The sequence below is a fragment of the Centrocercus urophasianus genome, unplaced genomic scaffold (genome assembly GCF_019232065.1).
Source record: "Centrocercus urophasianus isolate 14NV4802_14NV808 unplaced genomic scaffold, USGS_Curo_1.0 seq_10, whole genome shotgun sequence".
Taxonomy (NCBI): domain Eukaryota; kingdom Metazoa; phylum Chordata; class Aves; order Galliformes; family Phasianidae; genus Centrocercus; species Centrocercus urophasianus.
Genome location: NW_024884142.1, coordinates 35,974,129 through 35,991,809, shown reverse-complemented (window position 1 = coordinate 35,991,809; position 17,681 = coordinate 35,974,129).

Genomic DNA, 17,681 nt, shown 5'->3' with positions numbered 1-17,681 from the left:
TTGACTATGGCATCATAACTGCATTTCTGTGTCCATAAGAGAAGCTTTCAGAACCTATAAAAAAAAGCAGTAAAAACTAGGTTAACCTGAGGGACTTTGGTTTAACCTTACTGCTGTCAGGGCTATAAAAAACACCTTTTTTTTTTTTAAATATATATACCAGGGCATGATTAATGACAAATAAAATAATCTTGAGAGAAATGAAGTCACAGACCCATCTCTGATTTCCTCCTATTGCTCTGAAAAAAAATAATAATCCAGCACATGTGTATGAGCACTCACAGGAATGCTCACAAAAGCTGTAGATGGTACATCTCTCTTCCCTGTCAAGGGAAAACTGCAGCAGTGCTATTAATTTCAGGCTGTTCCTGTAGCCTGCACAGTGCTGTATTCTCCAGTGCCAAAAAGAAGGGAAACAGGTGCTCCATCTCCTCAGCATCTGGTTTGGATGACCACAATACTCCAAACACCTGCACTTCACAGTCTCGCCAAGTCTTGCCTGTTATTGTATGAAGCAGGACTGGCTGCCTATAGCAATAAAAAACATTGTTTATCAGTCATATCAGAGGAACATGGGCTGCGAGAAGGGGACAGAACAAACAAACCTGAAAAAAATCTAATATGAAAGAAAATCTGTTGTGAAGCTTGAGTGACTTGACCATGAAAGGGCATCTCTTGTAGAGATTGGAAAGCAAAGACCAGTCTCATAGCAGGTTTTCCTGTCTGAACAGAGAGTTGGCACCTCAGCTAAGAGGGTGATGTTTTTAGTATCGGGTATCAGGTTTTAGGACTTGAAGGAGAGCTGTAGTTTCACATTTTAATATACAATTGTTTTTACAGACTGTGCTGAGTTTTATCTCTGTAGCTCTGACTATAAACACGATGATTCACATCTTACTAAGAATGGATTTAGGGCGGTTTAGGATTAAAACTGAAACTTTGCCCAGAACCATAGATACTGCAGTTTATTCTATTTTAGGTTTGCTCTTCAGAGTGGGCAAAGCCATCTCCCTGAATACGACACAGTTTTAGAAGATGTTTTAATGTGAATAATTCTAGTGAAATCGGTGCATGATATAAGGATCATTTTAGATGATAAATTATTCAGTATTAAAACAGAGAGCTGGCAAATGGTCTACTTAGATCCTGCTCTGGAACCCTAGATAGTCTGATTTTCTGCCTTTGAGGAAGCCGCTTCATTTAACTGCCTTTTAGCTCCCCGTAGTTATGTAGTTATGGTTAGCTAGCTTTTTCGTTTGCCCTTTGGCAGATGCCTGCAGAGCCCTTGAGCTCCTCAGAGGAGAGGCTTTCCAGAAGCTCTAGATACTTCCACAGCCACTGGCCATGCAGTATCTATATGTCTTTGCTATAATAGCAAAGTTCTGTGCTATAATAGCACGAAGAACCATCCTAGGGAGCACGGGAACGACAACGAGTTTAACTTTCCACGAAGTACTGCCTCTAGCCAGGCAGTAAAGATGAGTTGTTCCCTTTGCAGTGAGCCCCAACTAGTGCCAGAAGAGTGGAAGTACAGCAGGGCACAGTCAGGGCTGAGACTTTGAGCGGCTAAAATAAACATCATTATCTTCAGGCAAAAGTTCGGGGAAAAGTTTGCTTTGCTCTGTAGAACTGCAGTTATTCCATCAGCCTTAAAAAGAATCTGTGACATTGGACTCATGTACAAAGGAAGATGCTTATCTTGTCTCTCAGAAAAACTTAGCTTCTAGAAAAATATGTTTTAGGATGGGGAAAAGTTCATAGTTAGCAATGATGGTTTTGCTGCAAAATAGCTCTCATCACACTGGCATGAAGAGCAATCCTCTGGCAGGAAATACTTGTGTGGAGTGGTGGACATGACGATATAAACAGGTAAAGAAAATCTGACATTCCTTATGCAAAAAATAGAGCTATTAAGTACTCAGCTTGAGAACATAAAGGGACACCTGCAAGACAACATATGGAGCACTGGATTTTGTTAGATAACAGCTTTTTTTCTCTTTGTCTACAATGATCCATCTAATGTCCCAGTTTACTACATCTCACACATAAATGCCAGTGTTTAAGATCCACAGCTACCCGTTCAGATGAATGATGGCCTAAGACGTAAATCTGAAATAGGCTAGAACACACAGCGTAAAAATGCGAATAGATGGGAACTATCGTTATACTTGTCAAAGTGTTGATATATAACATATTCATCCACTGCTGCACTCCATGGGCATGCTTGAGTAGAGACTCTGCTTGCAGAACTTCGCTGTTGTTACACCAGTAAAATTATACTAGAAAGAAAGTACTTCCAGTCACTTGGGGCCTTTTTTTTTTTTTTTTTTTCTTTCTAAGCAGATGCATCTTCTCAGATTCACTCTGTTTTAACAGTAACCACTATGACTAATTGCATATTTGGAGAAAGAATGGGGAATCTAATTTCCAGCATTTAAAGTGCGATGACTAGCCATTGCTGAATTGAGTCTTGATCCTGGATTAAGTTGTACTTGTGTCAGTCCCAGTGCATGAGTTATGAAATTTAGGGCTAATAAGATATGTACCCTTCTACTTGTTCTACCTACGGAGAGAGAAAGAGACAGAGACACAAAGAAAGGTATGAAAAAATGTACATGTAATATATAGGAGCTTAGCAGTTTGCAGAATTCTCCTGATGACAAAGCTGTGACTGGGAGCTGCTCAGTCTATAGACTCATTTTTCAAATTGTTTAAATTTAAAGTTGTACTAAAAAGAATTTGTTAAACCTACTTCTAATCACAAGGAATTGAGCACACTAACTATTGCTTGTACAGCCAGGAAAATCTAGTTCTTAGCAATCTAGTTCTTAGCAATGACCACCCACTCCTGGTAATGATTAAATAGGCTCTACAGGACGATTTGAAAAGTGGTTTGTTTAAATACACTCTATTTGAAGGACATGAAGTCCTCAGAGTTCAAGGGTAGCAAGGGAGATAATGTCAAGGTAATGATATCACATCTCTATTTTATGACACCAGCTGTGCCATAGATTATACTTTGTACATGATTTAGTTGTGAAAAAAAGTTATTCTATTAATCCATCTTATCCTTCAGCTTCTATCACAGCAGTTCATATTAAAAAGGTAGGTTAGGATGATAAGCAGTTTAGCACACTATCCATAAGCAGTCTTTTTGTCAAAATCTACAGTCACTACACTGCCAGATCTTTTCTGCCGAGTGCTCTTCTTTGCTACAGCACCATTAAGTCATGAATCCTTGACTCACCGTTGACTAAAAATATATTGTATATTTGTTTAAAATTAATCACCTTCCGTCTGGCAGTATTTGGATGCTGTTTCAATGCTCACTCCAGAGATGCTGTTTTCAGAAGTACTACAATTTATTGTCCACCAAAAAGCACAACGAGTGGAAGCCTGGCTCCACTGCAGTGGCAAAACTTTAGTTGAATGAATTGAGGCCAGGATCTATTTCTCATAATATTCCCATAAAGTGAATTAAAATAAATGTGAAAGTAAGGCACAGCAGAGCTCTCCGGGATCATAAATTTACACCATATCCTGCCATTCACACACAGGCAACAGTGCTTTTGAAATCAGAGTCAATAGGGGATTTACCTGACAAAGAATTACGGGATTACATCCACAAATTGTTGAAGTTTCATGTGCAACTGAACTGAATTTCCGTTGAAAACCTTTGTAAGGTTGGAAAGTGAATCTGAATTTAATATTTTCTGAGCATTTGTCTTGCCTTGAGTTTCAATTTTGGAAACACAGGCTTGGATGTGACCCAAAACTTTTTCAACACCTCATCATTATTAACTTGGTGTTTCTGCATGAATGTAAATTTTCCAGTCCTCTCTGCCTAGACGGGCAGACAAAGCTAAATCAGTCAGGGCATGTTTGACACATCTACAACAGCAAAGGTAGAAAAGTGGAAGAACTTTAAAAAACTGCATCAAAACATGAAGTTACCAGGGCAATATCAGAGAACTGATTAGAATTACGGCTGGTAGGAAGTCTTTAGGACGTAGCAGAGAACAGAAAATGTTTAAAAGCAATGATAAAAAACAGCATTTCAGTTTACCAGAAACCATGGGAACTAAAACAGCTGCTGTGTACGTGAATGATACTCATCTAAATAGAGGGTTTACCATGGGTTTCCTTAGCTTGCCAAGATTTTACTGTGTTTATTAATTCTCTGGGCTGGCCATACTGTTTCAGACCAGAGCATCCTACTGAGTAAAGTTTAATCCCCAGATAGAAATGTTCACCACCAGGTACCTAACTCTGATATACTGACTCAGGTTTAAGTCAGCATCTGTTTCTTTTTTACCTCCCTGTCTTGCCCAGATGTTGAGCTTGTCAGGACAAGGCAAAAAGACAACAAGAGATGTATAGTTGCACACTGAGTCAGTAGTTTAGGTGGCATTGCAGTCCTAAACTCTTCCATTTCCCTACGATGAAGTGTATGCCACTGAATGTGGAATGGGAATGTCAGTTGGTGAAAAATCTGGTGTCTCATAAAAGTGATTCCATTTCAACAATTACTCTCCTTTTTGTAACTATCGTTATTTAGATTATTTTATATTGCCTTTATCTGAGAGAAAAACAATGCCTTGCATTTCCTTAAGGAAACATCCTATGTGCCTGCTCTGTTCCAAATCCACTCTGAGGAGGTGCTTTCTATCAGAGAAACAACCCCAGCCCTAGCCCAAGCCAGCTTGCTTGAGAACACATATGAACATATTGCCTGACTTCAGACAGTGAATTTTCTTTGAGGACTATATTTTAATTCTTTCAGGCACATTCTTTATACTAATATATGTTCATTGCAGGCTGTCACAACGCAGTCCTGCTGCTGGAAGAACCCATCCAGCTCTCCTCCTTCCTGAAGACCCATTCACACTCTGGGCCTGTCTCCTTCATTGTTTTGGCATCAGCATGTGTGAAGACCCATGGGGAAGCCTCCTTCAGGAAGCCGATTCACATACAATTTATTTGGTCCACACAAATAGCCTTTTTACTTCTGTTTTTTTGTAGGCATCTCAACTTACTCTGGTCCTACAAAAGGCTCCAGAGAGGGAGAAAATGATGAGAAATGGAAAGGAGTGGCTGGAGCATACATGCAACTGAATTAAACCATGTTAGTTAGTAAACAGATCTCAGAGGATGTGTGCGTGTGTGTGTGTATAGATGTCAAGAAAACAGAGGAGAGATTACAGAAAAGAGAACTTACTTGTGTCTGTTCCAAGAAATCAATGTGACATGAGTTCACCACTCATGATGCATCAGAGAATTCATGTGGGTAACAGAAACTGTGAACGAAGGCTCCTCTTGTGTGGAAAGCCTCATGCAAAACTCACACCTTGTTAGACATCAGAGAACCGAACCACAAGACACAATTCCTCGCAGACTAGGCTTTATTGGCTCTGCTGTTCACAGTCCAACACATTTCTTTTTGCTCCCAAAGCTTTGATAAGATTTGGTGGTCCAATGCAGTCTAAGCTCTATGTGGCAGATGAATGGAAAGGAATAAGGTGATTGGAGTATTTTCTGATCCTGAGCAACAAAGCACAGTAATTCCTGCAGAGATGTCAGAAATGTTAAAACTGTCTGTCAGGCTGACACGGCAACAGTTTAGCAAAGATCATGATAGAACCTCCTACCTTTGCTTCCAGCTGCTTGTAACCTGTCTGTATCAAATTTGCAGTGCTGGTTCTCTTGCTTTAATTTTGAAACCAAAATAAGCTCTTTATGAGAGTAAATTTCATGAAAGAAGTAAATCAGGTTGATCATGAGTACAAATATATTACTTTTGGTTAGGAGAGAAGGGAACTATTTCAATGACATCTCTCTGTGCCAACAGCCAAAAATTATGTTGACCCTTTCTTGTGGACCCTAGTGTTGCAAAAACATGTTTAAAATTTTGTCCATAAGAGTGGGCAAAAATGACAGTAATTCTTCATGGAAATTTTAGGGAATTTATGAATTTTAGAAAAGACTCAATTTAATTTTTTTTTTCCTTTCATCCCTGTTCTTTTCTGGAAAGGGAAAAAAACTTGTTGAATACTTTACTTCTACGGTCGTTGCCCCTGCCTATCTCAGAGGGACTCAGTTCAGAAGTCTTTTCCCCCACGGATGTAGTTATCAAGCCCAATCAATTTTACCTCTTTAATTTTACAGCCTCTTTAAACTTAACTTATTGTTCTCCAGACAACTTTTCTCCCTATTTACAATAATCCTCTCCTTTTGAGTCTTCTTGACATTCACTTTGGCCTATTTCCAGTTACCCAAAATGCAGGACACATTAAAAAGTAACTGGCTGTCACCACTAGCAAGATACAGAGGAATTAAAAGCTAATCTGTGAGAGTGAAAAATTTACTTAACAGTACCTGTGAACGACTGTTTTTTTTTTCAGATTGGCAAGATGCAAGATGGGTAGGTTATTAGATCATTAGAAAGCTGATAGAGAAGCAAAGAACTACTATGCTGGCTGCCTCATGGAGCACACTAAAGCCAACCCTGTGTTGAGACCTTTCTCAGTCAGGGAGAAATTTGTACTTTTGCAATTAAACCTCAGGTATACAACAGAAGTACAAAGCAAGCATTAATTCAATTATATCAGTTCAATACACATATTTGAATTACATATCTATGAAAACTCACATTGAGAATGTTGATTCTCATTATTGTTTCTAGTACCTCATTCTCAGTTTGCTAAATGAATTTATTTTTGGGATTTGTCAGTTGGGAGTTGTCAGACACAGGCTGGGAGACTTCCAAGGAGCACCTGTATCTACTGTAAATGTTGCTAATGGCATTGCTCCCTCCTCTCTGCACCTGCATCTTGGGCCAGCAAGGGCTCAAAAGAGGCTCTTCTGGAGCTTGCACTGCTCTTGCCATCTCTAACAGTAAAAGCTACCAGAGTATTTTGAGCAAAATATAGATATCATCCAAGATGCTCAGTCAGAAGCTTGCTATAGTTTTAGTTATAGTTTATAGTTTTTGCTTAGTTTCTAAGCACTTCTTTCTTATTCTATCTTTCATTTCAATTATTGATAGAGGGGAAAAAAAGAAATACAAAACAAAATCATGAAATCAAAACACCTGCAGTCCACGGGAAAAATGCAGCAGACCACATAAGCTCAACATGACTCATGCTATTCACCAGCATACAGAAAATTGCAGACCAGACAACAGAGCTCTGGACTAGCCGCCTTCTGCACCCTATCCCCAGGGCTGTCTGCACCTCTGCCCAGTAGGCCAGTGAGCACACAGCTGCCAGACTCTACCTACACAAAGTTGTCCTGTCTGGTTGCCTGCATGCACAGAGAAGGCTTCTTTTCTTTCTTTCCTCCAGGATTTTGGAGCCAGAACACAGAACCTATACAATGAATGAATGAGCAAATGAGCATGGGCTCTCTTTTGTCATTGCCAAGTGGTGGTTGTAACTCTCACAGGGACTATGCACATGTTGGCATGAGAGGACTTACAACTTGTCCTTTCCCACGTCACCAAGTCAGGAGATGAGACACAGGTCAGTAATGTGACAAAGGCTTATTACTGCTGGAAGGCAAAGGCTGTTAATGCTGCCTGGGATAAAACACACATTCTCCCAAGTCATGCAGGCTGTGGGCAAAGGACTGACTTTTTAGCTTGCCCCCAGGGGACAGGGCATGTATGAGTGATGCCTTGCAGTCCTTCAGAATTCATAAAAATACTCAGAAATGTGGAAACAAGCATCAGTTTCCAGAACCCTCAAAGGAGGGATCCAGAGAGGATAGTCATTTGCAAGGGAAACCATTTTGCCATGCTGCAATGTGCCAAATATGTCGACATCTTTTGCCCAGAACTAACTCTCACTCCTTCCTTTCAGACCCCCAAAAATCAGAAGAACTCTCTTCAAAAAATACTGTTCCCATGCCCATCCTAAGGCCTGTGTTGTTGACTGACTGTCCTGACTGGCTCCATCTCCTGTCCCGTTAAAGAAGTGGGTCTTCACAGCGACTCAATTTGCAGATGGTCTGAGACAGCTCTGGGAACATCTCAAACACACTGTGGAATAAAATGAGTAGTCATTTAAGTTATTCCCAAGACTCTCTGAATGACATTTGTTCCAAATAGAGGAAGAAGTAGTAGAAAGGATGCTATTACCAGATTGTTCCCCAGGCCCAGGCTCTACCTAAGATAAACTCCCAAGGTGTCTCTCAAGATGCCTCCCAGTTGGAGTTGGTTACAAACAAGGAAAACTCAGAAATGGTTCTCTTTCCCTTGTCTACAGAGCAGTTGGAGTGGTGCTGAGCTTAGCAGCCCTGAGAGGTGGCAGTTCAAACAGAGGTATTAACAACAGGGATCTGAGGAGTATTTTGGCTGCAATTTTAAGAAATGTGGGAGTGTGGAGAAAGGTGAGACCAAAAAGAGCACAAAAACAGACACAGACTGACTGCCAGCAGAAGTCACAGCACTTCTGAAAACTGTTTCTCAGTCGTTAAGAGTAAGCTGGAGAGAAGACAATCAGAGAGTAAAGACACTACATGTCCCAAAATACATGCCTCATTGAGGAGTGTTTTGCATCCGGAAAAAGACCACACCTATTTATGCTTTGCTGTTGTTGTTGTTGCCTGCTTGCTTGTCCATATTGGCTGTTGGCAGTGCTTTTGCCCATTCAGAATGCCAGGCTGATGGGACCAGCTTCTTCTGACAGGTGAGCAGGGGATGGAGGAGGGTGAGAAAACCATGCCAGTAGGACTGCTACAATCTGGGGAGCCCTGCAAGGAGATGCCCTCATTTCTGTCCCTGTATGGCCAGTGCAGCACGGCGTCTTTCCATACCGCTGTCCAGCAGTGGAGAGGGATCTGTGACTGGCATCTGTGCAGATCCCACTGCATGGCAGCTGGGGTGAGGAGAGCCCTTCCCCTAACAAAAAATGTAGGACTGTTCTTGGGGTGCCGCTAATGTGACTTAGAATGCCATAAAAAAATGGAGCTTTTGGAACAGCAATGGTTCCAGGGGTGCTGACAGGGACCCTGTAAGAGGAAAACATGAACAATACAGATTAAGACAATCAACGACAAGCATGATCTCAATAGCATCTCAGCTCTGGGCTTACAACAAATAAAATTCCTTTCACTTGAAGTTCTTCTTTCTTTCCTAGGCTATGCATCAGCAAATCAGAGGTTGATAACCCACCTAAGACCAAGTAAATGACCAAGAGCACCGACTCTCTGTTTTTAAGAAGACATTTAAAAAATCATGTTTAAAAGTACTAAAGAAATTGTGCCAAGAAACTTCCACAGAGAAAAAAATCACTTCATCCTTTCTTTTAAATTCTACAAAGAAATGTGCTATAAGTTTAATTTATGAATACATCTATTGAATATAAAGATAGAATGATGTGAACTTTAGCATACATCTCCTGGAGAGCTGGAATTTAGTTCCTTATGCTAGAGATGAGTGGATGGGTAAAATGTTTAGGAAAATCCCTCCTTACTTCACTCCATTGCAGAACTTCCCCCAGGATGGCCAGGTGATGCAATTCTCTAATTTCTTTGATGACTTGTATTTGAGTAAGGATTTGCCTATTGGAGTAGAAAGCAGAAACTGACAACTGACTCATTTCATGAGGTCCCTTTTCTAAGCAGGGCTTTATCCTGTTCTCCAGTGATAAATGCCCATTGAGATTACATTCTGAAAAAAGTAGATGCATCATGTTTCATTTTCCTGTGGATGCACTGAATTCAGGGGATCTATTGTGCATTCACCAGAACTCCTCACTACCTCTCTTGTCCAAAGCTGAGTCTACTCTGGCCTTTGATCAAAGAGAGACCAAATGTTTTCCATCATTCTGGCCAAAAAATTCTTGGCACAATTGGCTGAAAATGCATCATGTTGGCCTACTCTAATTTGAATTCTTTTGAGCAAGGGTCTAAATCCACATTGGTGCCCAAGCTCACCAAAATGTTTTGATGAAAGCAAGCGGTTCCAGTGAAAGCAAATTGAAACTTGGAAGGAAGGGGCAGTTAGTGTGTGCTGCCCAATCTAGTTGGTGTCCACATGCTTTCCTCACAACAACGTTGGTTGCTGGACAAGAGAGGCCAATCAGACCTGTTGTAGATTTCTACCATTGGCCCGAGAGTGCCTCACAGCACTGTCAAATAACCACACTCATACAAGCAAGACAGTGCCTGTTCCTTGCTGAAAAAGCCTATGGTATACGCAGCCAAGTCCTCTGGGAAAGGTAGGGCATGCTGACGCTGAGCTGCCTTAGAAATAGCATGGGTACACTACAGCCCCATGCTGGCACCCCAGAGCTAGACGTATAGCCTTTAATCATCCTTTGACCTGTGCCTCACCTTCCAGCATTCATGTACTCAGAGAAATCTTGGTTTGATCTGCTAGGACATACTATTTTGCCATTTGGTCTTGTAAAACAAAATGTAAACATCAACTTATTTTTATGTAGTTGGGTCAATGGTTTGCTAGGTTAGCCCCAGGGACTAGGTTGTTACCTGATCTCTCAAAGCACGGCAAGCAGATGTCTGACAACTAGAAATTGCCTGTATGTTGTAAAAATTGAGAGATTATGGTAGTCTGAAGAATGGTATGGTTATGACAGTATCTAAAATAACATGAAATTGAACCACTTGTCTTCTATACCATTATTTTTAGTGGTTCCTATGACACATACTTGCTACTCTCTTGAAAAGATGCTCAATAACCAGAATATTTAAAGCAATGATATGAAAGTTAGGTATGTCTAGGGACATGCATAAAGTGTCCTTAAGAGGAAGAACCAATGAGGAAGGAAAATGTCAGAAGAGGAAATCCTTTCTGACAAGTGGCCTTTGGTGGAGGAGTAGATGTTGTATCTGGTTCCCATGAGAACGGAGATAGGATATACCTTTATGAAATGATGTGCCTTTGCAATGAGAAGATCTAGCTAAAATCAGATATGAAGCAGAAGCTGTATGGCTGCTACTAGCAGCTAGAAAATCCACGTTTGCTCACTTCTGTGAAGATGAGATTTGTTAAAGCCATTCCTTTAAGATAGAGTAAATCCTTCATTCAGCAGATTTGCTCCTTAAAGATGCGTTGGGTTAACTTGTCAGAACCACCAATGAAAATTACTGCAAATCAAATATATTTACTTAGTGGGGTGTTTCACAGAACAGTTGGCTAATCACTGGATTGTACTTACAGAGCTATGCTTTGTGAACAGGTTTTTCTAAAGTTTTTCTTTCAAACTCGACAAGAAGTGTCCGCAACACAACAATCACCTTATTCATTTCAAATTTAAGTTTCATGGTGGATGGCTGCTGATAACTTGTACGACTTTCCTGGTGTAGGTTGGACTGGCCATTTTCATGCAAATAATCCAGTTAAGTAAGAGACATTGGATGCGATACTTCATTTCACTGGAGATCCAAACAGACAGGAGACTTGAGTGTCTAACACCTCTTCAGAACTAAGATTTATTTTTTTTTTCAACAACTTCAGAGGATTTGAAGACCATTATCTCTATCAGTAGCATGTAAGTGTATGCTGGTTTAGTCTGTCCTCTTTTAGCAAAAATACACGGCACAAATCTGTGGGAAGCAAGCTCACACCAGTGAATTTTGGGAACTGTCTTTATGGCCCCTGAAGGTCTCTGGAGGTGCATTTGTAGCCCCAGGGTGGTGACTGCTGAGCTGTTGATACATGAAACACCTACAGTAGCAGGAAAAAAAGCAAGAGTGGCTGCCTACTGTTCTATTGTCCCTCCATCCACAGAGGTGTCTGTTTGTTGTAAATAGCTTAAGAGTCTCTAACATGACACAGGATCATAGCATATGGGTTCAGCATCTGAAAGCAACAAATGGCCCCTAACCGCTACTGACCTTGTTACTCCTGTGCAGACCCAGCACTGCTGACCCCACACAGCACAATGACAGAGTACCAAAATAAAACTGAAGATTCTTTTAGAACAAAGATGGTAGAGAAGACAGCCAAAGAAGCTATCTCAAAATAAGACAACTATCTGCAAGTTTATTGGCCATCTAATCACTTTCCTCATAAATATCCTCATAGATTCCACCTTCCCACGGACTCACTCAGATCAGCAAATCTTGTCCCATAGTGCCTTCCCTAAATACAAAACCCATCTCACTCTCTAGTTTTCCAGTGACTTCCAATCACCGCTGAACTCACTTGTCACGAAACATTTCTATAAAGTAAGCCTCATTTAGCCCAGAGAAGAGAAGACTCCTTAATACAACCTTCCAGTAATTAATAGAGGATTATAAGAAACATGGAGAAAGATTTTTTACAAGGATGTGTATTTACATATAAAGGATAAGGGGGTAATGATTTTAATCTGAAAAAGAGTAGATTTAGATTGAATATAAGGAAGAAATTATTCACTATGAGGATAGCGAGGCACTGGCACAGGATGCCCAGAGAAGCTGTGGCTACTCCAGTCACTGGAGGAGTTCAAGGCCAGGCTGGATGAGGCTTTAGGCAACTTGAGTTAATGAGAGATGTCTCTGCCCAAGGTCAGAGGGTTTCATGGTCTTCAAATGTCCCTCCCAACTCAAAACTTTCTATGATTCTACTGGTCAGAATAGCCAGTTAAACAACACGGATCATAGAAATTCATTGTTTATCAAGATTATTCCGAGATATTCTTATCTGGGAAGGCATTGCATTACCTGCCTCGTTGTTCTTCCAGAATTTCCCAGTAAATACATGTGCAGTAGAGGTATACAGCTATTACTTTACTAGACAACGTAGCTGATTTCATCTGTCTTCAAGACAGGATTTTTCAGTAGTACCCTTGGAAGTATCAGTCTTTACTATCCATAAGCACTCATCTCCACTTCATGAGCCATGACTCCATGAAGCATTCCCTTTGCTGTGGCATCAGTACTTCCCATCTTCTGTGCATCTTCTGTGTACTATCAAGCCCCAGCTGCAGCCACTAATAAAGATGGTTGGAAATCATCTCACCTAAGTTAATGCACCTTCACACATAACTCCTCTGAGCTGTTTTAGACAGGTAGTTCCAACTGTGATGAGTTGAATCCTCAGATAGTGAATGTTTCTCTCCACTGCTTCTAAAAAGACCCTTGACAACTAGCTCAGACATACACACATACATGACAGATGTCAAATTTGGGACCAAAAGTCCCACCCTGTATAACAACACCACTGATTTCTGCATGGCTCCATTCTCAGTAAGTCAGATGTAAACCAGATCTATTCTGAAAGTATGTAGCTGTACTATCATGGCAGCACGCCCAGGCTAACAAACCAGTTATTGCTGGAGGAGTATGTGGCAATAATAATGTGGCTACCTGACTTCTGGAAGGAAGTGTGCTAGGTAAGGTGCATCCTCTTCTCATCATAAATAGAGTGAAAAGGCAGCTGTCTGAGCTTGTTTTTGTACCTTTTCTGCATTGTTTAGTTCTTTATAAACATTGTGATTGGCTCTGGATCTGTTCTGGATTCAAGATTCTGATTTAAGCACCTGAATTAAGTACCTTCTCCAATGTGCTCATTAAGTAAATTCTACTGTATAGCATTAGAGCAGAGAAAGTCAAGGTGCTTACACCTTGCCAACTAAAATGTTATCCAACCTATGACTTAATAACTCTTAAAAGTCTTGCCAGCTTTGCTATGAAGTGTGAAAAAATTCACCTGAAGCATGTAGTTGTGCCAGGAGAACTTGAATGTAGATATAATTATATCAGCAAAAATATCCTTCAGTTAGTGTAGTTTATTTACATCAACAAAAATTATAGTTGCTTGTAGCTATGTTTAATATGCATCACTGTGTATGCAGACACTACTTACAGACATAATACATACAAAAGCAGCTACAGTATAAGTGAGTACATAGCAGACTATCATAAATGAATCCAAAGATAACTGGAGGAAGACTTCTGGTTATGCTTTTCACTATGCTTGAAATTCACATTGTGCCTATGCCCATTCTTTCTTGACAGTACACAGGTATAATGCTCCCAAGGTAGATTTTTAACTTGTTGCGAGCTTTTTATACAATCTAAATTAGTTAAATTTTCCTGACTTCAGAGATGTAAGCTATTCCTAGTTTTTCTAGTAAACTTAGAATGAAAACAAAGTACAGTTTGAGACCCAGCACGCAACAATTTAAGTATCTGAGTTTATTGGTTTGCCCAAGGCTAATTAGGGCCTGATCCAAAGCCCATATGAAGACAGTGGGAGTCTTTCCACCAGTTTCAGTAAATTTTGGATTAGGCTTTCAGGACTACAGAACAAAAAGAGAAAGAGAGAGAGAGAATGTTGTCCTAGTTCAGCCAAATAAATGAAAGCATCTGTCACTTATCATGATTTGAAACTAATTGCATGGAAAATTAGATTTAGGCCCCTCGAGATCAGATGGAATCTGTATTCAAGCACTTCCTTTCTCTTGCATTTTAAAATATTTCATTTTCACTTTGTTAGCTCATTTTCAAGAAATAATCTCAGCCCCTTCCTGTAAGAATAGCTCAGTTCTGCAAAAGCCAAGAAAAAGAACTGATATTCATGGTTTTCCAGAAGAGAAATTCAATTCCAGCTTTGTTATTGTGATAATCGCAAGCTTGTTTTTGTCTGTGAAAAGTGAGCTAGTGAGCTGAGTAGACAATAAAGAGAGTACCAATTTTTATTGCCTTTTCTAGCAGCGTCAAGGCACTGCTGCTGGCCCCAGCCCTGGACCATGGGGCTCACTCTGCTGCCTGCTGCTCTGCTGTTGACAAGGTACAAGGGAAAGGACCTCCTTCTTGTCCCTGACAACCAGGCATCCAGACTCTGCTCTGAGTTACATGACTTGCTAAGTAAATAAAATGTCTTTCTGCCCTGTTCTGGGAATGATTTTAGAAGAAAATGAAGGGATTTCATATGCCTTTCTTAGGCAACCTTGAGAAACGCTTTATAAAAAGCAAGAAATGGAAATGGGGCACTCCTTCTAATTTGATGTTCTTGCTCAAGCAAACAAAGCTCTGTTTGGTTGTTTGGAACAGATCTTCAGCTTGGGCCAAGTGGATTTGCTGACTAGTCTATTCACTACCCTAAATGATCCTCCTGCTTCAACAATCAACAAGACTCATCCTGCCATTTCCATGCGCTCGCTATCAAAGGAGGTGAGCTGAAAAGCACTTTATGTGAGATGCATGTGGGGGATCCAGGGTGTCCTTCTAACAAACCATGTTCCAACAGGCTTTTTGATACACAGCCACATTCCTGCATTTCCCTTATGAAAGGGAGACATGCAGCAGCACATCCTTTTGCACATCGTCCTGAGGGCCACAGCAGGCTGTTTGTCAAGGCCCTAAACAAGGGATGGGTGAAATTGTTTTGTCTAATTTCCAACCCACTTGAATGTCATGGGTTTTAAAGTTCATCAGTGTTGAATGGTTATTTGGTTTGCATTCCTCTGAGGTGAGGCTGCCAGGGTGGGGTGAGGCAGAAAGAGGTCCTGGATGAAAAATGGGGCAGAGGGGATAAACAAAAAGAGAGACACTAAGAAAACAAAAGTGGAGAGGAGGAAAGAAAACAGTTAAAAAAAATGAAGCATGTCCTATTTGTATCCTCTGTAGGGCACCTTGCTGTATGGGATTGACTGTGCTTCAAAGCCAAAAATGAAGCTATATTTATGTTTATAAGACTCAGTGCCTTAGGGCCAGTTAGGGGTTGAGAGAAAGAAAAGAGAGGAAAGAACATGGAATGTCCCACACTTCAGCAGATTATTTTAGTGTATGTAAACAAACAAGAGATGGGGTTAGGGAAAATCAAAACACAAAAGCAGGGAGAGTAGTAATTTATTGAATTGAGAGTTTGGTTCTTGGGATGGGATTTAGTTAGGAGATTAGTTATACAGAAAGGCAGGGAAGGGAGAGGAATCACAGGATAATTTCTGTTAAAAAAAGTTAAGAAAGGGGTGCAGAAAAGGAAGGGAAGGAAAAAAGGGAGGGCACAGGCTGAAGGAAGCTGTGGTAAATTGATCTCTAGTCACCATTGTCTCTGTTTCCCCTACAAACCCCACTCACATAGAATCATAGAACCATAGAATATCCTGAGTTAGATGGGACCCGTAAGGATCACTGAGTCTAACTCCTGGCTCTGCACAGGATCAATCAAAATTCAAACCTTATGTCTGAGAGCATTGTCCAAATGCTTGCCTGAACTCTTGCAACTTGGGGCTGTGCCCACTGCCCTGGGGAAGTGGTAGAAGTGCAGTATGTAGAAGTACTTGTCTGACCAGAGAGCACTGCAAAGGATTCTCCTCACCAAAGGGAAAGAGCCATAAAACCCGGTTCCTAGCAGCTCTTCTTGCCCTTCCACTAGACCCTAGGTTCTCCAAGGAGCAATAACGGAGAGCTGTGAAAAAGAGGTGACACATCACCCCAGAGCCCGCTCCAGCTCTCTGAACTCCTTGGCAGGCCTCACGGCTGCTGCTGCGTTCCCTGAGCTGCCCCAGCACCACTCTCCTTGCCAGCCCACACTTAGGGAGTACACCAAGTTCTCGGTTATTAAAGCAGGGCCTGGAGGTGCTGTGTGTGCTGTGGGACATGTGCATCACGCACAATCACTCTTCAATAGAAGGAGTGCCACTAGCTGCTGAGCGGGTGGTGTGAGGCAATGAAACATTGAAAGAGTATACGCTTTTTTGGCATGCCAAGAGCAATGCTCTTGCATCACTGACAGTGTTTGGCTCTGCTGAAAAGGGAGGGTCAGGCACCTTGCTGCTCCACAGCCTCACCTGCAGCTCACACTTTTCCTTGACACATTTCTGCCCTGGCTGACAAGGAGCCATCACCACTTCCCTCACCTGACAGGAGGGGCAGGTTGCTCTTTTGCGATCTCCTTTCCAGGTCGAAGCTTTCTGGTGGGATACTAATGAGAGCTGACAACAAAGTGGGTGCAGCAATAGAACAAATGTTAATGGAATAATATCCTGCTTTTGTTATCTCAACCTGCCTTCTATATGCTCTTACCTTCAGATATAATTCCTGGCATTTAATTTAATGAGCTTTTGTGTAGGCTTGCTAGCAGAATGTTTTCAGCTGCATTTTTAAAGCAGAAATGCAGGCTTATCAGGCAGGATTTTTCAGTCTCTCACAGCTGCAATTAAAATGTTTGTTGAAATAAAGGAATAAGTATGTAGCATGTAGTAAGGTGCAGATGACACGCTTGTGGTCGGCATTGTTTCTGGGTTCAGAAAACTGGCAGTCTCACCTCACATGATAGAACTTGACAGACAAGATGATCTGCACAAGAGGACCTCCACTGCTTCTACAGAGCAGAGATCTGAGAGCATGTTCTTTTTTTTTTTTTTTAAGTTTAGCATTTTGAATGAAAGTTGTTAAAATACCTTTACTTACCAGAAAATTTGAAGAAGGCATACTAAATGACACCACAGAGAAAGTCTTCTTTTCTCTGTTTTGCTCAATCAATGGGTATTGGCGTAATATCTCTGTACGGCTCTTGGTGCTTTCCAATTCTAGTGTTTCTGTTTCTTCAACAAAGGAAGAACACTTTAAAATAATCACTGAGCTTTAATCAGACATCAGAAAGCCTGGCTAATGTCTATCACTAAATTTCAAACAGAGATTGTTTTGCTGATGTACAGTTTGATAGATTCATTAACTAGCAGTGAGGTAGAAGGACATAGGAGTTATTCTTTGTTACTGTTACAGTA